The following is a 6,643-nucleotide window of genomic DNA, read 5'->3' on the forward strand; positions in this document are numbered from 1 at the left end:
AAAAATTGTGTTTTCGTCAGCTGTGCCATGAAGTCATGAGGGCGTTTATTCAAACGGAATTTCATTGCGTCTTAACGCGTTGCTTATCGTCAGTCCTCTCAGATGGCGCTACCATAGTCAGCCACGGACCACTGTCCGCAACAGAAGACGGCGGTTTTCTGCAGTTGATGTAGATTTACATTTGCTATCGAAAAACCAAGCAGGCATAAATTTTTTAATAAAAGAACACTGTATATATCACTTGTGTACTACTTTTCTGTCTTATATTTGCGTAATGTCTCTTTTTTGCGGTCACAAACATCGCGGTCACAAACTAATGCTAGTGAAGCAAATAAAACACCAAGTCGGACTGCTGACGGCGCTAAATCTGATGCGCAACAGAAGGAGATCCTCAGCATCCTAAAGGATTTGCAGTCCCAATCAGCAACAATATCTACGAGCCAAAAAGAATAAAGGAAACTATCTTGCGGAAATTCGCCGCAGCCAGCTCAAGGTAGAATCGGCGCTGGAAACTTTTGGCAGCAGTCAATGCGCTAGAACAAAAAAATGCCCACATTAAAAGATATTTACGAAAAAGTGGGGCCTGCTACTGCTGAGTTCGATCACAACCGAAACTAGTGTGGCGAACGCGACAGAGAGACGAGCCGAGACACATTCTGAACGCTATGCCGTGCACCCAGATACTGGGTCCCCGTTTTATTCCACGCTCGTGGCGTTCGTGGCTGCTTGCGCACCGGTGACGCGTGGCCCGCTCTCATTGGTTGTCGCTCAGCCCCAGCGCCATCGCCGCTGAAGCTCCACCACATAGCCCCCTCCCCTTGAGACGGAGTCCGGAGGAAGAGTCCGAGTAGACAGCGGTACAGCAAAACGCACAGTCTTTGCGTTGCGAGGTTCACGGGTGGTGGTGCGAAGGGAAGGGAGAGTGGTGGTGTTCAGTGTGGGATGGTGGGTTGTGGAGTGGAACGCAGGCAGGGCAGCGTCGGTGAATGTGGACTTGAGGCGATCGATGGAAACGACGGTGTCGCGGCCGTTGACGCGAACTGTAAACGTCTTGTCCGAGCGTGAAATGACGAGATGAATGCCGGTGTATGGCGGTTGAAGTGGCCGGCAGCTACCGTCGACACGGATGAAAACGTACTTGCTGTCAGAAAGGATTAATAGTCGTCTAGCATAGATAGAGCTTTAGGCGTCTATCATAGATACTGTGAATGTAGCGCTGCGTTGGCGTTACTGAACACTCGTGACATTTAAGTACGCAACGTGCCACAACCGCTTACCATAAACCTGGCTTTTCCTCTCGTAGACGGTGCAATATTTTTTTAGAATCACTTTCCTGCCTTTGCAATATTGTGTTCCGCACATAGATAAACACTTAAGCCAGGCGTACCTTTAGACCGAGTTTGATAATGGCAACTATAGAAAAAGTCGCGCTACGGTCCCACATTCTTGTTGCAAATCAAGACGAGTGTATAGGTCGAGAAAAACACACTGTTTTTGGACCTACACAATCCTGTTTACGTGTAAGCGTGGAAGCAGCGAAACCGGTGAATCCACCTTCGCGTAAACATCTCGAAGTTAAATTAAAAAGAAAAACTCCCACCTCCCCTCGCGGGAACCCCTGTGTAGATGCGACGCATAGGCGGAGCGGCGAAGGGAACGCGTTTTATAGCGCTCATAACGTTGAGGGGACTGCGTAAGCTGGTCCCAGTCGATGACGACGTTGGCGTACTTGTAAAGCGGCGTGGACTCTAGGTCATGGTTTCTCAAAGTGGGTTCCGCGGAACCTAGGGGTTCCGCAGGCCCCTCCTCAGGGTTCCGCGAGCCACTGATAAATTTTCCCTGGTTCCGCAGTCGCAAAGTCTTATATGGTGAACTTGAGGTGCGATCGATCTAAGGAACCTCCATTACTCACGCCCGAGTGTCAGTAAGCACATCTCGGCGCATAACAGAAACGCGCGAGCTGCGCAATAAATCTCGCCAGCAGCTTGTAGCCAGCCAGACTCCGAAAACAGGCCACGTGGTTAAACTATTGCACTTGAATCTCGGTCTTATATTACCCCCATGTGCATTTCTCCTGTTTGGAGATAGGTGCCGCTAGCGTACGCATTCGCGTAAAGTCGACGGGAAAAAAAAATGATACCCTTGCTTGCTTTTGAATTCATTGCACGTTAATGTAGCATGAACGGAATGAAAAATGGCGGGAGGGGGAGGGGGGGGGTTCCTTGGAACTTAACGGAACTTAGCAGGGTTCCCTGGGACCAACATGCTTGAGAACCCCTGCTCTAGGTGTTTGAGCCAAGCGTGGATGCTGCTTCGCCGGAGAACGGCACACCGGTTATATGCGCAGCGCGCCCGAAGGAGAGGAAACCGCGGAAGAGAGAGTACTGCACATGCGCCGGCCCCAGCGCGTCTGCCGCGGCTATGACGCAACGCAATCCAACACAATCCACTTTAATCCAATCCAATCCAAATCCAATCCAACCGAATCCAAGCCAAGCCAAGCCAAGCCAAGCCAATCCAATTCAATTCAATCCAATCAAATCAAATCCAATCCAATCCAATGCCCCTCGCGAGAGAGTGTTCGTTACCGGAGAGGAGAGGTGGTGAGCGGCGGAGAGCGCAGCTCGCGCGGCGAGGAGAATGGCAGAGGGGTGGACAACGCCGACGACAACGACGACGACGCCGGAGGGACAAGTCGAGTGAATCAGATGCTCTGCATCTAAAATGCAGCAATATATACTACTTCATAATGCTACAAATTGTAACGGTATGGAAAAAAGGATGTATTGATGCTAGGGTTGTCGGAACGGCGTTTTTTTTGGAAATGTTATAGCTGCAAAAATAGATTAAAACAAGAAAACAAACAAAGTTATCACATTTCCTTGTTAAGAAAAGCATTACATGTACACGTATCAAAAAGAGCTTAGTAGGGTACGGTCGTTTGCAAGTGTCTAAAATTTACTTTTTTATTTTAACACTTGACCGTTTTTATATTTGTTAAAATAAATACTCATGTAAAACAAAAAATAGTTTCTGCTGGTTGTCAGGACAAACAATTTCACATAGCTGCAATGGGTAGTGTTTCTTTATATTCTAACATAAATCGAGATAAACAAATGAAGCTTACCAGTGGTGTAATTTTTACACAGCGGGTGCACCCCACGTATTTTTTCTGTATTTACTTCAATTTTATTACCGGCAAGAACAATGACCACAATCATTTCTTCTTGCTGCTTTTTGTGCAATTTTAAGCCAAACAGTTTTTTTCTAAATTCTAGACATCTGCGACCACATCTTGAAGCACTTGAAGGTGCAATTTATTAGGCCAATTTGGAGAAGCCTAATTTTTAAACACTATCTTGATGAGAGGATTATCTTAATGCTGCTGTATATGCATGCGAAAAGTGAGACCTTCGTTAACCTCACGTTAAACCTGGTCGCGGTTAGTATATTATCTTGAGAAGGGGAAGATACTGCGGTTGTAGTAGCTTGTACCTCCTTCCAATTTCAAAACATCGGTTTCGGTGTTGAACAGCGTAGTCCTTTGGTGTCTTCGGTCATTTGATGGCAAGGGGGAGCGAAACATGTGTACACCTCCTCATGTCTTCTTGCCCCCGTCTCCAGGGGTGTTTTGTGAAGAATGCTCCATGCCTAAAGGTGACTGTACACGCACACCTAATTACTTCCAGGTTCAATGCCTACTGCAGGAACATGCGCAAAAGTGCAATAAAAAAGCAAAAGGCGTCAAGTGTGACTATGTGATCACGTTAGCGTAAATTACACAACTGTCATTCTATACAGGGATGTGTCTAGTTGTGAGCTCCTCGCATACTCGTTAGTATACAACGGCAACCTGACCTTTAAAGGAACCATGCAGACAAAATACAAGTTTGCTTTATTTGAAAGATGTCGTATTTAATAGTGCCCAAGCGCTTGTCCGGCAGCAAATGATGCCGTATGCAATGAGAAACAATAAATTTATATTACAATTTTATTCACAGAAAAATTGTGTTTTCGTCAGCTCTGCCATGGAGTCATGAGGGCGTTTATTCAAACGGAATTCCATTGTGTCCAAAGGCTATCCAGCCTTGCTTACCGTCAGTCCTCCCAGATGGCGCTACCATAGTCAGCCACAGAGCACGTTCCGCCGTTTTTTTTGTTTGTTTTTGACCGTATTTCCACCTCGGTTGTTTTTGTTGCGTTAGAAAGTATTGATTCCGTGAAATACATGGTATGCTTGACAAATAGATTCACTTAACAAACCATCGCTTAAGCCAATAGACCAGTGTCGTGCAAGACAACTCCAAGGTGGCAGACTGCTGTAAAGCTAAAACAAGCATAGTGCGCACAATACTACGTACTACCAGCAAAGAGTATTGCTACTGCTATGTTAAGGCGTATATTTGTAGCTTTTGGTGTTTACCCCACCATTCTTACTGCTTTAAAACGAATATGCATTACATTTACGCGCAAATAGCTCTTACAGGAAGCTTATAAGCCAAGCCTAATTGGCGTTTGGTTTGCCAGCCTCAGCCAATCGCACAACTGGTCATATGAAGTTACAGTTTCTCTGGTAAGACGAGCTAGTGGGTCGCATGGCCATTCCCTTTTTCCCTATTTTAATGCTTATTTGCGAGAAGTATGGGTTAAAAGTGGTGTCAGTGTGATTCAAACGACGCAATCTTTCCAATGAACCAAACTTGCGTTTTGTCTGCACGACCCCCTTCAATTTGGATGCCCCATAAGAGAGTCTTTTTATTTATTCTCCTCGTTACTGCATTGATATTGTCTTCCGACCTTTCCCCTTCGCGAGGTCGTGAACTTTACGAAATACTTCAATCCGACCGGGACAGCTTTGATTTGGACGACCGTCTGTTAGTCCCAACTTCCGAGGCAACGCATGGCACAAACACCGGGGAAGCGAGCCCTGTGCACCGGCGACCATATCGGGTGTGTTATACTGAATGAGCAATTATTATAAACAATGTAGAGGAAATACTGAACAAGGGCTTCATTGAACGTTTTCCAGTACACGGACGTCATCAGTCGCATCGGTGAAAAATAAAGATGGTTCGTGGTGCTTCTGCGTTGACTACCGCAATTTAAACAAAATCACCATGAAGGGACGATGCCCTATATTGCCGTCACGGTGCGTCCCATTTTTCGTCTATTGACCTACGATCTGTATATTGGCAGATTCTATTTGACGCCATTGTTCGAGAAAAGACCGCTTTTGTGACGCTGGACGGCTTGTACCAATTTAAAGTCACGCTGCTCGGTCTTGGAGGTCTGCGCCATTCGAAAGGATGATCGACTCGCTTTTGCGCGCTTTCAAGTGGTCGACCTGCATCTGCTTCCGATGACGTCATCGTGTTTGCTTCAAAATTTGAGGCACTCCTGCAACGTCTTTCGGAAATCCCTCCGGTCTTCTATCGTGCAAGTCTTCAGCTCAACTCGTTCATATGCCATTTCGACGCCCAACAACAACTCAGGATCGTCGTGCATGTAGTGGACGGGGATGGCGTGCAAGCAGACCATGACAGGGTGCGCGCCGAACAACAGCTTTCTGCTCTTGGATCGGTGAAGGACGATCGAAGAGTTGACCGCCTATGTCGTTACTTCCGCCATTTCATCGAGAATTTTGCTGGCATAGCTCACCCTCTCACGGATCTTCTGAAGACCGATACCTCCTTCTCCTTTGGCTCAGCGCAAGTCACCACTTTTTTCCGTTCTAATCGACCGCGTGACCCATTCACCCATTTTGGCCCATTCCGAGTATTCGGCTCCGACCGAAGTTCGTACTGTTGTAACTGGGCATGGTGTAGGAGCTGTATTGTTCCAGCAAAAGACCGGTCGCACGAGAACGATAGCGAATGCAAGTCGCCCTTCGAGGACTTACGAACGCAACTATTATATCGGTGAGACTCCTAGAATAAAAAAATGGCCGCGTATCTGCTCCTTTCGTTGCAAATATCATCAAAAGACAATAGTCTTGGGGACATTTTCCAAGGAAATGCCCCCATATGCTTTTCCGCTCCCTTCTCAAGCTGTTGCTGTTCCATCACCCTCATCCCAAGGTAAATAACAGTCAAGGTTTGCTCAAGGCGATTTGAATTTACCGCGTTCCACTGTTACAGGCCGCTGCAGTACGTCGGAGACGCGCCTAAATCGAGGCGGCCGACTTCAAGGTTTATGGACCCACATTGCCATTGTCCACGTGCGTTACAAGCAGAACGTGGAACCTAGGTGGTTGAATCTTTCGTAACTTGCTATCGTCGCGTGATTTCTCATATGCCGCCAGAAGGTGTCGCGGGCAACAGCACACGGCGGTTTTCTCCAGTTGATGTAGAATTACATTTGCTATAGAAAGACCAAGCATGCGTGAATTTTTTAATACAAGAAAACTGTATATATCCCTTGTGTACTAATTTCCTGTCTTATATTTGCGTAACATCTTGTTCTTGCGGTCACAAACAGCGCGTTTACAAACTAATGCTAGTGATGCAAATAAAACACCACGTCGGACTTCTGACGGCGCTAAAGCTGATGCACAACAGAACTAGATCCTCAGCATCCTAAAGGAGTCGCAGTCCCAATCAGCAACAATATCTGCGAGCCATAAAGAATTACAGGAAACGATTGC

This window comes from Haemaphysalis longicornis, unplaced genomic scaffold (assembly GCF_048455015.1).
Source record: "Haemaphysalis longicornis isolate Haplotype H1 unplaced genomic scaffold, Haemaphysalis longicornis Haplotype H1 scaffold_17, whole genome shotgun sequence".
NCBI classification, from domain to species: domain Eukaryota; kingdom Metazoa; phylum Arthropoda; class Arachnida; order Ixodida; family Ixodidae; genus Haemaphysalis; species Haemaphysalis longicornis.